We start from the raw sequence: 20,283 nt of genomic DNA on the forward strand, positions 1-20,283 counted from the left end.
CATGTTAGATTCCATCCCATTTTAAAATAGACCAATAAATCCGTATCGGTCAACTAATTCCAAAAACATTGCCATTGGGCACTGGCAGTAAGCTCTGTCCCAAATTGGGAGGTTAATGGATGACATTGCGTCAAATTAGAAAATGCAGGGATGACATTACAGCAATTGGAGATGTAAGGGGATATTTGCAAATCTTGATAAAATGTATAATGGTATTTACTTTTTAGCCAAAAAATAAATAAGGAAAAAGATATCTTAGGTCTCTGTTTGTGGGTGTGGGTGAGATTTAGATGCTACCCATTTAGAACCATTGTGCCAATTCCCCATGTATTGCTCTTAGAATCTGTTGACCCATGTCGAACTAGTGATCAATTTCCATTATGGTTCATCTAATCAGTTTGATCCATAAATGCTACTGGAGCTCCTACGGTCTCATCTCTTCCTTTATGATGATTTCAACTCTCTCCTCTTTCCTCTCCCTCCATCCCTCCCACTCTCTCCCCACACTACTAAAGCAAGGTCTATTTTTTTGTAAATTTCGATTTGAATATTCAAATGGTTTGCTAACTTTCTCCTTCTCCCTCTCTTTCCTCTCTCTCCTTTTTATAGTTTGTCATGTCCCCGACCGGAGTTCACGAGCTGAGGGTCGCGGCAACCGCCGCATATTCATAGAAAACTCTCCTCGCAAGCATGCATGGCATCTCATCACAATATTTTGAATATACACCAAAACTACCATAAATGATAATGTGCAACTTTATTTCAATAACTGACTCAAAATTTTAATGTCTCACAATTCTAACAATATTCTAAGGTAGTACATTAATTTAAATAAACTCGAATATAAGATAATTTGTGCCAAAGTTCTGCTAATCGCTCTCCTATATTGAACCTCGGTCATGATAGTTCTTCGAATCTATAAAAATTGTAAGAAATTGCATAATGAGCTAGGCTGCTCAGTTAGTGATAAATACCTTAACTAGACAATTCATTTAATCATATAAAATATCAATATACAATGAATCAACATAAAGACATAATCAATTCCATTTCAAAATATAAATTCATTAAAATCTATATCATATTCATATACGTAATCATAAATTCGATTGGAAACTAATTATATGCAACTCAACAGCCTTAAACTATAGCCACACTTATATTCTATGGCTAGACCAGAAATAGAACCACACTTTTATCCAATAGAGTGGGCTAGAATATCACACTTATGCTTTGTGGAGTGGGCCAGAATACCACACTTATACTCCGTGGAGTCATCTAACAAAAGCAATGGGTATAAGTAATACTCCTATCAAACAAAATATAGGAATAAATACTAGAATTAGATTGGTGCCTGTCATTATCGCATAAGTAGCTTGTGCATCTTGTTGTGTAAGAGCATAGACCATTCCTTAGGTCCAGGGCTTCTAATTTCCATCCTTATTTTGTTCAACTATCTTGACAAACTAATCCTTATTTCTTTATGGATATAAAGTAATTTTATGATCTATCTTGTTGCATCTAAAGCAGGCATCGGTAATCCAATAGCAATCTTCTTCCGCATTAGCTTTATTACATCTAAAACACTTAATGTCATCCGTTGGCCTAGAATTATCACTTGTCAATCTCTTGTTTGAACTCCCGGTGTTTCTATTACTTTGTCCTTGAGATTCATTGGACCGATTTCTTTTCTTTTGATTTCTTTCTCTCTTCGCATGAGCTTCATTGACTTTTCTTTCAATTATTAACGCTTTGTTTGTCATAGCTACATAAGTAGTCAACTCATAAGGTACCACATATTTTTTTAATTTAAGTCTTCAGTTCCATCTCAAATTTATGTACTTGATCTAGCTCATCCTTGACTAACCTTGGAATAAATTTAGCTAGCCCATAAATTTAGCTTCATATTTTGCAACGGTCATTTTTCTTTTTTGTAGATGAATAAATTTTTGCTTTTTCTGCGTCCTTACACTAAGAGAAAAATACTTATCATAGAATGCTCCTCAGAATCTTTCTTAAGTGGCTCCCTATCTTGTTCATATTTATGTTCCAGCATCCACCACCAGTTGAATACCTCACCTTGGAATATATATGATTCAAAAAGAATCTTTTCATCATCATAGCATCTTGGAATGGCAAATGCTTTCTCCATCTCTGTAAGCCAATTTTTAGCTTTCAAAGGTTCTATAATCCCCTTGAAAGCTGGAGGGGCCAGCTTCTTAAACTCTACTATGTTACTACGCTGCTCCTGCTGCTTCCCTCGTCCTATTTGTTGTTGTGCATGATGCAGTTGCATTTGTTGTTGTGGGGCCAACTGTTGTTGGAGCAACTACTGCTGCATCGGCTGTCCATCGGATAGCAGCAAACCTTTAATAAGCATATCAATTAATTATCAGTTATTAGAATAACTTATGTCATTATCATTACAAACAAATGTTTCAATATTTCTAGTGTCTATCCATCTACATTCATGTTATGTCAGAATCTATAACTTATGATTTATCCACTTATGTTCTAATACCATATTAATTGCCTTGCACCCGTTCCGAGTTCATAAGCTGAGGGTAGCGACACCTACCGCATATTCTTGGAAAACTCTTTCCACAAGCATGCATGGCATCTCATTATGATATCATGAACATTCAACAAAACAACCTTAAATGACAATATGCAACTTTATTTTAATAAATAACTCAAAATTTAAATGACTCACAATATTTTGAGATAGTACATCAATTTAAGTAAACTCCAATTTAAGATAAATTATGCAAAATTTCTGCTAGTCGCTCTCCCATATTGAACCCCAAGCATGCTAGTTCTTTAGATCTGTAATCTTATTAATAAGCTAGACAACCCAGTAAGTAATGAATATCTAAACTAGATAATTAATATAATAATATAAAATATAAAAATAAATTACAATAAATCAGTATAAAAATATAATCAATTTTTTTCAAAACACAAATTCATTAAAATGCATATCTTCTAAATATTCATATTAGAAATCATAAATCTGATTCGAAATAAATCACATTCAACTCAATAGCCTTAATTACACCGTGTAGCCAAGCGAGAAATAGAATTACACTTATACCATATGGAGTGGACCAGAATACCGCACTTATATCCTATAAAATGGGTCAAAATAGCACATTTATATCCTGTGGCAAGGCCAAAATAAAATCAATGAGTTTAATAATAATTAAAGCGCTAATGCATAACCTCCGATTGGCAGGGTCCACAATATATCATAGTCAGGCTGAGAGTTCAAATTTGATTCTTTTTACAAAATAACAGATATATTATAATCTAATCAAAATATGCATATAAGATGTAAGAACAATACATAATTTCACAGTATTCTAAAAAATATTACTCCAATTTACATATCTATTTTTAATTCAAATCACTATCTCATAAAATTAATAAATTACATATAATCTATTATCAATTTATTCGATATAAAAATAATATATACAAATGAAGAATCTAAAAAAGGTAGATTAATACTTACCTTGCATGAATAACGAGCAGACAATCCAACTAATTCTGAAATCCTCCTTCACAACCTATATCTGATATTGCATTATTATTTTATTAAAATTTAATCATGATTAATTTAAGAACAAAAATCATAAGTCCTAATACCTTTATAGGGCTGACTAAGGAGAAGTGCCCGACACTTCAGTCGGTTTGATCAAAGTGAAATTCATATGATTATACTCAAAATAGGGTATGGGTGGTTTAACAGAGATCAGAGGTGACCAATTCTAACAGTGTTTGAGAAGAGCCAAGGTGGGGTTGGTGTGCCATGCCACCGCCGACCATGGATCAGACCCTTCAAAAAGTTGATCCAAAATCACAGAGAGGGGTACCATACTGGATCCAACATCTCTAGAGAGATAGTAGAGAAAGTCCAGTAGAGAGAGAAATAAAAGAGAGAAAGGATGGGTAAGAGAGAGAAAGGAGAAAGAGATAGAGGGGAGAGAAAGAAGAGAGAAAAACTCCTTTCTCCAAAATAGGGGAGAGTTCATCTCTCCCTTTCTCTTTGAATCAATGGTGGCAATGGCTAAGGCGGCTGATCCTGGCGACAGTGGCCAAGGGTGGACCCTCCACCACAGCATCTCTGGTGATGGTCATCAGCCGGCATTGAAAAGAGGAAGAAAAATCAAGAAGAGCAAGGAAAGATCCACATGAACTCGACCTAGATCATGACTGATTCTCCTAATCGATGGCTACATGACCTTGGAGATCTTGGAAGGCGGCAAAGCTCGGCCTATTCCGGTCGTCGATGACGGTGAATAAGAAAAGAAAACAATTGAAATCGTGCACCCTATTTCAGATTGAAAACTCAGCATTTTGCCGGCCCAAATGAAGATGGCAACAAATACAAAACTAGATAAAGAAAGAGAGGAGGCATAGGGCAATTACCTCGGTCCGGCAAGGTGGCCTAATGGCTTATCCAACAAAGATCTAAGGAATAGACTCGAAAGAAGGAACTCAAAATTGGTGGAGATTTTTGGAGAAATAGGTGATGGCTTTCAATGGAGGAGAAGGATCTTAAACAAAAGAAATCCTAGAGTTTTATATGAACTTGGATTGCCCCCAAGAGTCTAGCTTTCTGCCAAAATCGAGAAAGAAAAAAGGCTCCTAATCGAAGTCTTCTTCTTCTTCTCCTGCGTGCAATATCCCTACTAATGGGCCCTGGCCTCTCAAGCTGGGCCATTAGCCTAAAGAGCTGGGCTATTAGACACTCCCTCTTTCTCTCCTGCTCTTCCGCGATCCTATGTTTGAACATCTTGGAATGACATTGGTGCAGACCTGTACCATACCAAATCAGTTATCGACTGATTTTCTTTCGGTATCGGTTCCGCTAATCTTGATTGTGTTTATTGCAAAGTAAGATATTTTTGATAGGTCACGCATAAAGTTTGAATTGTAAGCTAACCATTATTATGTATATATTTCTAAAAATTTTAAGCCCAATGGCAGGCTTGGGCAAAAATTTAAGCTCATTGGTCATGCCAGACCGATCCCGAGCACAACCAATGAGCCTAACTTCTGCAATAGAATCCGGCCGCAGCCCGACCTGCCTCGTGGCTTAATCAGCTGCAAGTCTACATTTTGTTAGGCAATCGCTGTCTCACAATGGGAGAGTAGAAAGCTGCTTTTGTTCCTATTCTTTTTAAACATAGAACAATAGAATGTACCCTAATCCACCATAAATTATCATTGTTGCCATCAAAACATTGAGAGAAAAAGTTCCCTACAGCTAGCAACGGGCATTGAGAACTCTTTGCGGCCGGGACGCACCGCCCTTGCCGGCAATTTCCTCCAAGCATCAAGGATCCAGGCTCTAACAAAAAATTATAGGGTCAGTAGTTATTTATTTATTTATTTATTCGAGAGCTTGATGAGGCTTATGACATTATCTTATGAGATAAAGTATCGTGTGATTAGTTACTCAAATTTTAGATTCCTTCCCATGCAATCCATGACTCGACATTGCCGCATCATCTTCTAATTAATTATTTTATTTGTCTGTGACTCTCTCTCTCTCTCTCTCTCTTCTTTCTTCTTTAAAACAAATGGCGAAGCCCTCAAAGCCTTTTATGTTTCTTTTTTCTCTTTTTCAATAAAATAATGCGAAGTCACAGACACTGCATCTAAAGTCCTCTGCGACAAAACTCAAAACTCATGTCTCCGACCTGAAACCAAAAAAAAAGATAAAACTTGGGTCCCTGTCTTCTGCTAAGTGAAGAGAGATCGCAAAGACACAAAAAAGCATAAAAAAGATAAGAAACACTTGAATGTGACAAAGAGAACTGCATTAAATTCTGCCATACATCATTCAAACTTGGAGGACATTATTTTCATGTTATTGCAAGTTAAAGCCAAGAGCTTATTCTTTTCATCACTCCTAGATCTCCCATGACGTAAGAAGACGTCCATCAGAGAGACTTCGTCACTTTGGTGCAGCTCTTTGAGCATTGAAACAAGCAGGCCCCCATATCAATTCCCTCTGTCATCAAGCATCAAAGAATATATATTATCAGAGATATAGCTGATATAATCTATGATTAATGAACAAGTGGCTCATATAATATAATGTTGATCTCACCTGGATTATCATGTTGGCCACAGGAGGACTTGGCACATGCAAGGCTACACCCGGAGTCAACCTTTGCAGCAGGAGGAGGAACGAGACATTCAAGAGTACACTGGTATTTACAAAACCAAGGGGGATAAGTCTCCCACCTGCAATGGGCGTAACAAGGATCATAGCAATTTGAATGCGTTGATGCCGAGTTTTGCCCAACAAGCAAGGCCAGAATGGCAGCTATTGCGAAGATCGCCTTCACACCCTTGCACTCCATGACTACTAGTATGTGAGAAATCAGAAGGATGAAGCCTTAACTCTGGAAAAAGATCGATGTCTGAAAGCCCTATTTATAGGGGTTTTCTTGGTGGAAGGTGGGGGATGCATCTTCTGAGTATTTATGATTTTACGTAAATATGCTAAGTTTCCTTAAGGGATCCAGACAATTTATAGCTCGGATACTATTTATGGCATGAATCATCAATGAAATTACCACAATGTACTATTTCACATAATACCGGTATGTTATGTTGAGGAAGTAAGTAAACTTAATTCAATGAATGTCTCTTGGGAGGTTCATAAATGTGTGAATGGTCACGTTGAGAGTGGTGGCCCACCATATTAAAAAGTGTCCATATTATATTTAAGAAATATAAATGGTGACGTCCATTCAAAATGGGAGTAAAGATAAAAAAGAGGATTATAAAATCTCATTACCTAGACTAGAGCTGCTCAAGGCTAGGTGGCCCACCAGCCTATCCAGCTCAGATCAAAAGTTAGCGGGCTTGGGCTTTAAAAATAAGCCCATGGGAAAGCCCTAGGCAAAACAACAAACCCCATCAAAAAATTGGGTCGAATTTGAAAAATTTGAAAAACAGCCCGACCTGGCCCGAGATATTATATTCACAAAAGTTATTGCTCCATAAGCCATGTACTAAGCCTAGTAAGCCATTGGGTCACTAAAACAAAGACAGACTTGATCTCCGTCTGCATGTTGAGTTTAAAATAGCCTGGGTCATTGTTGGTTCCACTTCCAAGCAAAAAATTTAAGCCCAATGGTCAAGCTTGGGCATAAATTTAAGCCCATTGGTCATGCCAGGCCGTTCCCGAGTATAGCCAGAGGGCCTAACTTCTGCAATAGAATCCGGCCAGAGCCCAGCCCGCCTCATGGTTTAATCAGCTCTAAGTCTACATTTTGTTATGCAATTGCTCTCACAGTGGGAGAGTAGAAAGCTGCCTTTATTCCTATTCTTTTTAAACATAGAACAATAGAATGTACCCTAAATCAGCATAAATTATTGTTGTTGTCATCAAAACATTGAGAGAAAAAGTTCCCTACAGATAGCAACAGGCATTGAGAACTCTTACGGCCGGGACGCTCCATCCTCGCCGGCAATTTCCTCCAAGCAATTCATTAACAAGCCAGGTTCCAACGGATATTTTTTTTTTTTTTGTTCAAGAGATTGATGAGGCTTATGACATTATCTTATAAGATAAAGTGTCATGTGTTATGAATCCACCGTATTTGGGTGGATGACCACTTAACCTTCACCTCTTGAGTTTTCCCACCTCTTGGGTTTTCCATCTTTTGTAACTCCTAGATGTGCCCCTTATCCCTTGGGGATGTCTACATTCATCCACCTTTTTACCGTCTCTTGTCCTTTAATTGTCTTGTGATTATGACTATTATATCTCTCATTATCACCATTATATCTCCTCATTATAACCCTAGGCCTATAAAAGGGTACCTTGAGGAGGATGAAATATACACAAATGAAAAAAGAAAGAAAGGCATAAGAAAAAAATGAGAAATACTATTAGTTCTTGAAGAACTAATTTCCTACAATTTCTATGTTTTATTTATTTTCTTGTCTCCAATCTCTTTACCTTTTATTTTACAACACGTTATCAGCACGAAGGCTCTACCAATTGTGGAAGTACGCGGTGTTCTTTTCACAAAAAAATATTTTATGTGCCATTCTCCAATCTGTAAGTTTCTTTCTCAAATTAATATTCTCAATATCTAATTTGTGCTTTTCATGATTGACATAGAATGGTCATATTGTTTACTTACAATTTGTATCATGCTTTTATTCTTGAAGAAAGTATAGAACAATATTATTGTTTATATGAATATTACATGATACAAATCCTATAATTCTTGTTTGTAAAGAATGTCGAATCTTACCAAACTTGAATTCGTTGCTCTTGATATTTCTGGCAAGAATTACTTATCTTGGATTCTTGATACTGAGATCCATCTTGATGCGATAAACCTTGAAAATACTATAAAGGAAGAAAATCAAGCGTCCCTGCAGACCGTGCTAAAGCAATGATTTTTCTTCGGCACCATCTTCATGAAGAATTGAAAACTGAGTATCTAACGGTAAAAGATCCCCTTATTTTGTGGAATAATTTAAAGGAGAGATATGAGCACCAAAAGTGCGTAATCCTCCCAAAAGCTCGATATGATTGGATGCACCTGAGGTTGCAAGATTTTAAGAGTGTTAGTGAATATAATTCTGCACTCTTTAAAATCAGCTCACTTTTGAAATTATGTGTGAGAAAGTCACCGATGAGGATATGTTAGAAAAGACATTTACTACTTTTTATGCCTCGAATGTGCTCCTGCAGCAGCAATATCGAGAGAGAAAGTTCACAAAGTATTCTGAACTTATATCTTGTCTTCTAGTGGCTGAGCAAAATAATGAGCTTTTGTTGAAAAATCACCAATCTCGTTCCACTAGTTTCATACCATTTTCTGAAGCGAATGGTACATCATTCTCTGAAGCAAATGATAAATCATTCCAAAAGAATCGTGGACGTGGGAGAGGACGTGGTAGAAAGAACTATCACGGTGGCACCAGAAGTGAAATTACCAAAAGGAGAAATAACAAGTGGGATACACCGTACAAGCGGGATACACCGTACCACCAGAAGCAGGGGCGGCTCAATACATTCTGGGGCCTAAGGCGAATCCAATGAACGGAGCCTCTTTTTTTTAATAATAATTTTTTAATAAATATAAAATACTTAAAAAAATATATAAAAATAGATAGCTATCAAGTACATTATTTCAACAAAGATACATGAATCTAATAAAGATAGACAACAAGCTTTTTTAATTTAATATAATTCTTGAAGGGAAGCACATAAAAGTAATTACTCTAAATGAAGGGCATGAAACTGATTAAATAACTGAGATAATGCTTGGCAATACTGTTTACCGTGAAAAGGTCATCCCATGGCACTTCATGGTCAAGATAAAGAAAAGAATTTGTCCATAAAGGAACCTCTCTATAAGAGAAAGTAGGGTCATTATGGGAAATTCATCCCATCCCACCATCTCCCATTCAAGTAAGTACCCAAGCGGCAACTGCAACATCACAGCACAGCGGCCATTCAACCCCCTCCCTCCTTTTCTAGAAAGCCCCGGTTTTGATTGAGCAGGCGGTCCTCTCTACCACCCAAGAGGGGAGAAGAAACCGAGAGGAGAAAACTAAAAAAATCTCCACCCTCCAAGAAGTCCATCTCCGATCCCCCTATCTTTCTTCCGGATGGCCCAGCTGGATCAGGAGTAATGTGAGGGAAGGAAAACAAGACCAAAACCAAAAAAGAGAAGGGATGAAAGATAAGAGTGGCTTCAGGCGTCTATCAAGCCAACCAAATCCCTCTCTCTCCCTCTCCCTCTCCCCACCCAAAACAAAACTACTGTCCCCAACTTCCCAAATTGCCCCTCTGCAAGCCAGGAAACTCTCCACCTCCCTTCCATCAAGGGGGAAGACTCGTAGCCAGCTCCAGATCCTGTTTTATATGGGGCCTTTGCTTCCTTTTAGTCAGCCTCACGGGGGCCTTCCATTGGACCGGGGACTTAGGCGACCGCCTCGGTTGCCTAGGGCTCGGGCCGGCCTTGACCAGAAGTAGAACCACCGAAAGTGGAATAACTCAAATAAAAGAGAATGCTCTCAGAGTAAAAAAAATTTTGAAGATGTGTATTATAGATGTGGTATGAACGGACATTGGTCGCGTACCTGTCGTACACCTAAGCATTTGGCAGACCTCTACCAAGCCTCTTTGAAAGAAAAAGAAAAAAAAATTGAAACAAATTTTGCTAAACCATCAACACATTTCGAAAACTCTAATGGGGTTGATATTACTCATCTTGATGTTTCTGATTTCTTTGAAGATCATAGTGGCAGAATTGATCATTTGATTGGTGATGGAAGTGTTTCCTTTAATTAGTACATTTTTCTTTATCATGTTGTAAGACTTTATGTTATGTTTTATGTAATAAAATTTTATATATGTTTTGCATGTTTGTAGAGATATGGATCTTACTGATGAATTGAATGGTGATGATGTTTGTCTGGTAGACAGTGCTACAACTCACACAATTCTTACAAATGAAAAGTATTTTCAATGCTTGAAATTAAGCAATGCCAATGTCAATACCATATCGGGTTCATCGAATTTAATTGAAGGTTCTGGAAGAGCATATATTATGTTGTCAAAAGGCACAACATTTTGTATTGACAATGCTCTATTTTCTTTAAAGTCTAGAAGAAATTTATTGAGTTTTAATGATATACGTCGTAATAGTTATCATATTGAAACCACCGATGAAGGCAACAAAGAACTTCTTCTTACTACTCAAATAAATTCGAGCCAGAAGCTCGTTTTGGAAAAGTTGCTTGCTTTCTCATCTGGGTTGTATTATATACCGATGAGAATGATTCAATCAAATGTTGTGATGCACCAAAGGTGCACTGATCCAAAGATATTTATGATTTGGCATGATCGCCTTGGACATCCAGGTTCTATAATGATAAGGAGAATTATTGAGAATTCATTTGGGCATCCATTAAAAAACTAGAAGATTCTTTCACCAAGTGATTATCCATGCTCTGCTTGTTCTCAAGGTAAATTGATTGTTAGGCCATCCCCCTCAAAACTTGTTCTTGAATCTCCTTCATTTTTACAAAGAATTCATGGAGATATTTGTGGGCCTATACATCCTTCATATGGACCATTTAGATATTTCATAATTTTGATTGATGCATCAACTAGATGGTTACATGTTTGTCTTCTTTCTACTAGAAATATTGTATTTGCTAAACTTCTTGCTCAAATAATCAGATTGAGAGCACAATTCCTGATTATCCAATTAAGACAATCCGATTGGATAATGCAGGTGAATTTACATTTCGAGCTTTTAATAGCTATTGCATTTCAATTGGAATTGATATTGAACATCCTGTTGCTCATATACATACTCAAAATGGTTTAGCTGAATCATTTATCAAAAGATTTCAGTTGATTGCTAGACCTTTGCTTATGAAATCAAAATTACCTGTTTCTGCTTGGGGACATACTATATTGCATGCAGCATCATTAGTTCGGGTTAGACCATTTGCTTATCATAAATATTCTCCCTCGCAACTTGCATTTGGTCAACCACCAAATATTGCTCATATTCGCACTTTTGGTTGTGCTGTATATGTTCCAATTGCACCCCCACAACGCACTAATATGGGTCCTCAACGTAGACTTGGTATATATGTTGTTTTTCATTCTCCATCTATTATTAGATATCTTGAGCCCCTTACAGGAGATTTGTTTAAGGCACGTTTTGATGATTGTCATTTTAATGAAACAATCTTTCCATCATTAAGGGAAGAAAAGTTGATGCCTGAAGCACAACATAAAATCATTTGGAATAATTTGCCGTTATCTCAATTTGATCCTCGTACAAATCAATGTAAATTAGAAGTTCAGAGGATTATACACTTGCAAAGTGTTGCAAATCAATTACCGGATGTATTTACTGACACCAGAAGTGTAGTAAAATCTCATATTCCTGCTGTTAATGCTCCAGCAATGATTGAGGTCCCTGAAAGACAACTTGCAATAAAGCAGCGAATAAGTCTGAGGCACGCTTGAAGCGTGGAAGACCTATTGGATCGAAAGATAAGAATCCACGAAAGAAAAAAGTACAAAGAAAAGAAACTGGCGCTCCTGAAGAGGCCATACCCACAAAACAGACCATAAAATTTGGTGCTCCTGAAGAGACCATAACTCCCATTCTACAATCTCCAGAAACACAACCTCCTGAAGAGGAACCTCCTGAAGAGTTATCCCCTGAAGAGGAACATATACATGAAAATAATGAGATCTCAATACATTATATAAGTACAGAAGAAATATGTGATAGAAAAAAAACCATTGCCGACAATATATTTTCATTTAAATTGGCTCTTGACATTACCAGAAGTAATGTTGACATTACCAAAGATAATGAGGAAAGTGAGCCAAAGACCGTCGAAGAATGCCGACGTAGAAATGATTGGCCAAAATGGAAAGAAGCTATTGAGGCTGAATTAAGCTCATTAGCAAAATGAAAAGTTTTTGGACCTGTAGTCCAAACACCTGAAGGTGTAATGCCCGTTGGATATAAGTGGGTATTCGTACGGAAGCGTAATGAAAATAATGAAATTGTGCGATATAAATCATGACTTGTTGCACAAGGTTTCCTGCAGAAACCTGGGTTGATTATGAAGAAACTTATTCCCCCGTTATGGATGCAATTACATTTAGATTTTTGATTAGCTTGGTAATTACAGAAAATTAGATATACGGTTGATGGATGTAGTCACTACATATTTATATGGATCATTGGATCATGATATATACATGAAAATCCCCGAAGGATATAAAATGCCTGAAGCATGTAATTCAAGTACATCCCGAAGCATGTATTCTATCAAGCTTCAAAGATCTTTATATTGGTTGAAGCAATCCGGGCGCATGTGGTATAATCGCCTTAATGAATATTTATTAAAGGAGGGATTTGAGAATAATCCTATATGTCCATGTGTTTTCATTAAGAAGTCAGAATCCAGATTTGCCATTGTTACGGTTTATGTTGATGATCTTAATCTTGTTGAAACTCCTGAAGAGCTCACAAGAACCGCTACTTATTTGAAAAATGAGTTTGAAATGAAAGATCTTGGAAAAACAAAATTTTGTCTCGGTCTGCAACTCGAGCATTTTCCAAATGGAATCTTTGTTCATCAGTCAACATATACAGAAAAAGTTCTGAAGCACTTTTATATGGATAAAGCTCATCCTTTGAGTACCCCAATGGTTGTTCGATTACTTGATGTGAAGAAAGACCCATTTCATCCTCCTGAAGAGGATGAAGAAATTCTTAATCCCGAAGTACCATATTTGAGTGCTATTGGTGCACTAATGTATCTTGCAAATTGCACTCGACCTGATATAGCCTTTGCAGTTAACTTATTAGTAAGATTCAGTTCTACTCCAACCCGAAGACATTGGAATGGGATCATACTACAAAAAAAATACACTTTCAACGACCACTTTCGGCGACTAAATGAATAGTGGTCGCTGCAAATAAGGCTATTTGCGACCAACATTCTTGTTAGTTACTAAATGATTGTCCTACACCGACTAAATGCATATTTGGTTGCGGAAAATCAAAACCAAGTTGGCGGGGTGGAGGTAAAACGTGTGGCGACTAAAGTTTGGTCGCTGAAAATAAGGCTATCTGCGACCAACGTTCTTGTTAGTTACTAAATAATTGTCCTACACCAACTAAATGCATATTTGGTCGCGGAAAAGCAATACCAAGTTGGCACAAGTCCAATATTTCGCGCGGGCTGGAGGTAAAACTTTTTTTTTTTGTTAAACGAAAGGGGTAGGGGGGATGAAGGGACAAACCCACCCCCGTGTAGTAGCCCTCACTGGGCCCCCGCCCCGCTAGGAGAATGTTTGATGCAGGCAGAAATGGCCGTGTGTTGGGCACCCCGACCGATTTTACTCATGCCTTCCCCACCCGTGGGCCCGGCTCAACTACCCCTCTAGGCTCTGGCTCGAGTCCCACGTGTGAGTACGTCACACCTGGCACTACCCCGGCTACTAGCGGTCCAAGAGCGGTCCTATACCTCATGTCCAAGCAATGGCCGAAGCCACATTTTAATCGTCGCCGCAGCGACTCGAACTTGGGACCATGAGGTTAGAATCTCCGCCCAGTACCACTAAGCTATCACCTTGGTGGCGGAGGTAAAACTTTTAGTGACTAAATTTTGGTCCTTAAAGGTTCACCTCCAGCGACTAAAAAAAATTTAGTCCACGAAAACTTTTACGAATGGCGCCTTTTTCCAATGAAAAAATTGAGCAGAAAGTTTGAGTTTTTTAGTGACCAAACTTTTGGTAGTGGAAGATTCCCATAAAACCGAAAGATGTTGTACTAGCCCCTGTAAGATGCTAATTTCTAAGTTCAAAAAAAAATGCTTATTTTCAAACGGTGCTGTTTAACACACTACCAGAAAACAAGCGTATAATGACGGAAAACTAGTGACGGCCCGTTATCAGTCACTATTTCTGACGGAGTAGTGACAGACAGGAATTTGGTCACCGTAGTATGAACTTAGTGACGGATTAGTGATAGACCGATCACAGAATGCGCGGGTAGGATGGACTCTAAAACTTAGTGACCACCGTAGTAACGGGGTATCTGCCACAAAACTGGTAACCAAAATTGCAACCAGACAGTGACAAATTCAGCCGTCACAAAAATTGTAATCCAAGTGTTTATAAATTTTTAAAAGATTAATTTTGGCAGTGACGGATTATTGATAGAAATTTCCGTCACCAAATTTAATTTCTAATTCTAAAAATATTAAAAATATTATTTTTGAGTAATTATAAATAATAAAAAAAAGTAAAATGTGGGAATTCCAAAATGGAACAAAGTGTCCCGCCCCACCCAAATCACAAAACACCATCCCCCCCAAACCCTGCAGCCGCCCCCCTCCCCCAAACCCTGCAGCCGCCCACCACCCCCCATCCCTAACCCCTGCAACCGCCCCTCAACCCGCCCCCCCCCCCCCCAGCGATCCCTAACCCTTGCTCCTCCTCCCCAACCCAAATCCAACAAATCCCTAACCGAAAGGCCGTCCACCCGCCGCTCTACCTTCCAGCCTTCTCTCTCTCGCTGGGAGCCATGGCGACATTCTCGTGGGTGTCCTTTCAGTTCCGCACCGGCTGATGAAACTCCTTTATAAGAGCCCGGAGGTTGAGGTTGTGGCGATGGATTGGATTTTGAGGCACCATGGTGTTGGGCTTGGATCCATTCTATTGCTTCTCTTCTCTAAATGCTCTTCGTGGTTAGCTTTTTTCGAAGCTTTCTATCTATATATCTTCTATTGAAATTCATTCAAGAAACTTCAATTTTTAGGTAGAAGAAAAGGATTAGCAAAAAGAGTTGATCTTGTTCTGAAAATATTGTTATATTTTTTATAACATAAATAAACGTCCTTTTAATATTTTGCATTATTCTTTTATCGACTTTGATTGCTGGCTATCATCATCAAAAAAAAAAACATTGATTAATGATTGCTGGCTCTACAAGTTGCTTGCGCTCTCTGGATTTTGCTATAGCAGTTCTCATTTGATGTAATTGTAATATTTTGTACCATTTTAATATCTAGATTCCCTTTCTACTTAAGATCTCTTTTGATATTTTGATGTAATATTTTGTGCCAGCTCTTATTCTGTTCATTCTTTTGATACTATACGTGAAATTTGGCGATTGCCTTCTTTTGTGGCACTCTGGTCCAGAATCAATAGCTCACCAAATTTGTTAAAGGTATGAGATAGTCTGTTATGGCATAAATAATAAAATAGTAAATTGGACCAGAATTTTCCATGTTCTTCTTGAAATTCTTTTTTTTCCTGGTACTGATGTTCTTCTAGGAGTTTGATGAGAATTTCTTTCACAACCTCTTTTTACATTGTGGAGGCCTACATGATTTTGGTTATTTTGGACAGAGATTCTGTTTCTACATATGTAGGCTTTGTTAAGATGATCTTTCTCATCAAGTTTCTTTAGATGAATTGGTCCTTTTTGTTTTCTTTCATTTGCCGTTTGAATTGATTGAATTTCTGCGCTTCTCTACCTGTGGTACCACTCTATGATTGTTTATTATTTGAGTCTGCATGAATATAACTTTTTTGGAGTTCTAGCTCCATGTATTGACCTTCATGTTGTTATGATTGACTGATTTCCATCTAATGCATACAGGAACAGCTGGAGATTTAATGTATTTTCTTCTCCAAGAACTGGTGCAAATAATGTTGGCTCTAAATATCAGGATTACTTGAACTTATTTGAGGTTCCTTTCACTCTGGAGGGTTCTAGTCGTTCTTTTTGTGGTTTCTAGTTTGAACATCAAGATTATGGGGGCCAACTGTTGTGTGGCTGCTCCAAGGAAGAAACCTTTGTTTTTCTATTACAAGATGAGCGGCAGTCTAGTAGCTCAGCAAGCTGTCCACAGAAAATGCTACAATATTCACAGAAATTAGAGGCACAATATGAAATTGCATTACAAGCATCTTAAGAACGTCTTACATGTGGACCCTTATAGTCATCCATACGAACATGTGACTCAAGAGGATTGACGCCACTTAATTGACGATGTGTGGAAAAGCAAAGAACACAAGGTAACTTACATATTTAGTGCTTCAAAGTTTATAAGTAAAATATTTGATCATAATGTTTTCTTTAGATTTTTAATTTGTATTTTTTTGAAGGTGAGATCAAAAGCTGGCAAAAAGAATAGGAAAAAGCTTGAGTACAATCATTGTTCAGGATCTCGGTCATTTGTTGCAACAATGACTATACCAGTAATATGTTTTTGAGTATGTACTAGCTATATTTTTAGTGAACTGCCTGTGAAACAGTCTATGGGATAGTTTTAGCTATTGTAAAATAAACAATTTGCTGCAAGTAGATTATTTATTCTAGTTTGTTGCAAGTATATTTTTAGAATCCTTTTATGCAAGTAGATCTGACAGTTATTCTAGTTTTCTTATTATGTAGTGGCTATATGCTAATCTAAATTACACTTTGCAGCCGGAGTTTAATGGTTGTGAAAACCTTGAATTTCCAGAATTCTATAAGAAAACTCATACCAAGAAGAGCAAAGAGTGGATTGATCCTATTTGCGTCGTGAAACATATAGGTATCTAAAATCTCAATAATCATTTAAATCAGTTTTTGCTTTTGCAAGGTTATATACATTTAATTATGTTGTTACCTTTGCATTGACAGTCAAAGATGTTGAGTTTGCGCGAAGAATCTTTCCAATCCGGTGTGCAATTAACATTAGAGGAGATGTCTAGGCAGGCACTTGGAAAAAAGAAGAGATACATTCTTGGATTTGGGGTTGGGCCGAAGCGCTCTTCATCTTCTTCCACACCTAGTCGTGTGTCACAAGACCATGTTGGGGAGTTGCAGAAACTTAAAGCTGAGATGGAGGAGATGAAGATGGAGCGTGAGGAGTTGCGGAGACAATTGGAGCAGGAGAGGAGAGAGCGTAAGGAGGAAAGAAAAGAGCGAGAGGAAGAACAGAAGCAAATTGCATATCTTACAAGTTTGGTGACAGAGTTCTTAAAGGAAAAGACTCAAATGCACAAGTCATCTATCCATCATGATGGGGCCATGTATTCAACTGGTAGTACAAATACTTGTTGGTATGTATTCTCATTTATATTACGTAGGTTATTTAGAGATTTTGACCAAATTAAGCGAAATGTCATTGTGAACTTATACTTGAATTTTAGTTTATTATTTTTCACATGTAGTTATTAATTATGTATTCTTTTTTGCTTTCTCAGATACATGGTGGAGTTATGAGCATGTGAAATCTAGTTTTTGGTACATGGATAGCTTTTGTTCAGATGATCATGGTGGAGTTGTCTACAAGCAGAATCCAGTTTTTGATATAAGAATATTTTTGTCTACATGATGGTTGTTTGGATGAATAGCAAGATCAGATATTTTGAGATTTTTAATTTATATTTTGATGTGTTTGGTGATGATTATCACCTTAACATATGGTATGGATGAAACATTGTGATGTATGGTTAATAGGTATGCTTGACTTTAGACTTATAGATAATGATGTTTATAATGAATGATTATGGATTCTCCAACATTGTGTATACTTCTATTTGGATGAGCAAATATATTGTGCAAAATAGATATTGGATAGGCTGTGTTGGTTGTACAGGATTTGGAACGAGCCCAAAAATAAATATTAAGCTTATAATTTGAATTATTAATTAAATACAGGTTAATACTTTCTGCCACCAAAAAATATTTGTTGCCAATGCATTTCAATACATTCTACGACCAAACTATTAGTGGGGGAAGATAGACATTCAGTGATCTTTTTTGGTAGCGGACGACAAACATTCCACGACCAACTATTTGGTCGGTGTTGAAATTAGCGACAATAGATTTGGTCGCTGAAAATTTTCTTCGGCAACCAAACGTTGGTCGTTGTTGGTGTACCTTAGGTGACCACACAATATTGGTCGCTAAAATCTTTCAGTGACTAGGGTTCGACGACGAAGAGTATGCTAATCGTGAAAAGGTTTCGACGACCAAATATGGTTATTCAGCGACTAGAATCTTAGTCGCTGAATATGTATTTTCTTGTAGTGTCAAGCATATACTTCGTTACCTCCGTAGAACAACTGATATAGGATTGTTTTATCCTAACGGATCAAACTCACAGTTGATTGGATATGCAGATGCTGGCTATCTATCTGATCCACACAGGGGTCGATCTCAAACAGAATATTTATTTACTTGTGGAGGTACTGCTATATCATGAAAATCTATGAAGCAAACATTATCTGCTACTTCTTTGAATCACTCGGAGATTATTGCTATCCATGAGGCAAGTCGGGAATGTGTTTGGCTAAGATCAGTAATTCAGCATATTCAAGAAAAATGTGGTTTATCCACAATCAATGATAGCCCAACAATTTTGTATGAAGATAATGCTGCTTGTATCACCCAGATTATAGGAGGCTATATTAAAGGTGACAGAACGAAGCATATTTCACCTAAGTTTTTTTATACTCATGAACTCCAGGAGAAAGGTGATATTGACGTCAAACAGATACGGTCAAGTGAAAATCTGGCAGATTTATTCACCAAGGCATTGCCAACTGCAACATTTAAAAAGATTGTGCATACTATTGGAATGCGACAACTTAAAGACCTTTGATCATGCACTTTCCAGGGGGAGTCAAGGACTTAAAGTTTTGGGCCAGTTGTACTCTTTTTCCTTCGCTAAGGTTTTGTCCCACTGGGTTTACCTTTGCAAGGTTTTAATGAGGCAATCCTAAAGCATTTGGTGGTACGCAAGAATATTGTACTCTTTATCCTTCGTTATTGGTTTTTTTCCCACTGGGTTTTTCCTTGGCAAGGTTTTAACAAAGCATGTTCTTTATGTGTGGTCATCCAAGAGGGAGTGTTATGAATCCACCGTATTTAGGTGGATGACCACTTAACCTTCACCTCTTGAGTTTTCCCACCTCTTGGGTTTTCCATCTTTTGTAACTCCTAGATGTGCCCCTTTATCCCTTGGGGATGTCTACATTTATCCACCTTTTCACCTTCTCTTGTCCTTTAATTGTCTTGTGATTATGACTATTATATCTCCTCATTATCACCATTATATCTTCTCATTATAACCCTAGGCCTATAAAAGGGTACCTTGAGGAGGATGAAATGTACAAAAATGAAAAGAGAAAGAAAGGCATAAGAAATAAATGAGAAATACTATTAGTTCTTAAAGAACTAATTTCCTACAATTTTTGTGTCTGGTTTATTTTCTTGTCTCCAATCTTTTTACTTTTTATTTTACAACATCATGTGATTAGTTACTCTAATTTTAGATTCAAAGTACTTTCAAGTAAAGTGGACTGTTCCAAGCCAGATTCTTCAAATAATTAATTATTCCAATACACTGCCGAACTAATTACTCCATCATTCTCCACGACTCTCTTCCTTAGCATGCAATCCATGACTCGACATTGCCGCATCCTCTTCTAATTAATTATTTTATTTGTTTTTGACTCTCTCTCTCTTCTTCTTTTTTAAAAAGAATGGAAAACCCCTCAAAGCCTTTTATGTTTTTTTTTTCAATAAAATAATGCGAAGTCACTGACACTACATCTAAAGTCCTCTGCGACAAAACTCAACACCCATGTCTCTGACCTGAAACAAAAAAAAACTCGGGTCTCTGTCTTTTGCTAAGTGGAGAGAGATCGCAAAGACACAAAAAAAGCATAAAAAAGATAAG

At 37.3% G+C, this 20,283-nt stretch overlaps 1 long non-coding RNA gene across 1 annotated transcript; it reads left to right on the forward strand.

The window, feature by feature from the left end:
* The first annotated feature begins 14,852 nt into the window (after positions 1-14,852).
* On the forward strand, positions 14,853-18,118 carry LOC103708143 (uncharacterized). Its single transcript, XR_016398150.1, has 5 exons — positions 14,853-16,624; positions 16,715-16,807; positions 17,037-17,145; positions 17,235-17,656; positions 17,801-18,118. It is a non-coding gene; the product is annotated as an uncharacterized LOC103708143 (long non-coding RNA).
* The last annotated feature ends 2,165 nt before the right edge of the window (positions 18,119-20,283 follow it).

Source organism: Phoenix dactylifera, chromosome 12 (genome assembly GCF_051530095.1).
Source record: "Phoenix dactylifera cultivar Ajwa chromosome 12, Ajwa_hap1_PhDact_Kaust_v1.1, whole genome shotgun sequence".
NCBI classification, from domain to species: domain Eukaryota; kingdom Viridiplantae; phylum Streptophyta; class Magnoliopsida; order Arecales; family Arecaceae; genus Phoenix; species Phoenix dactylifera.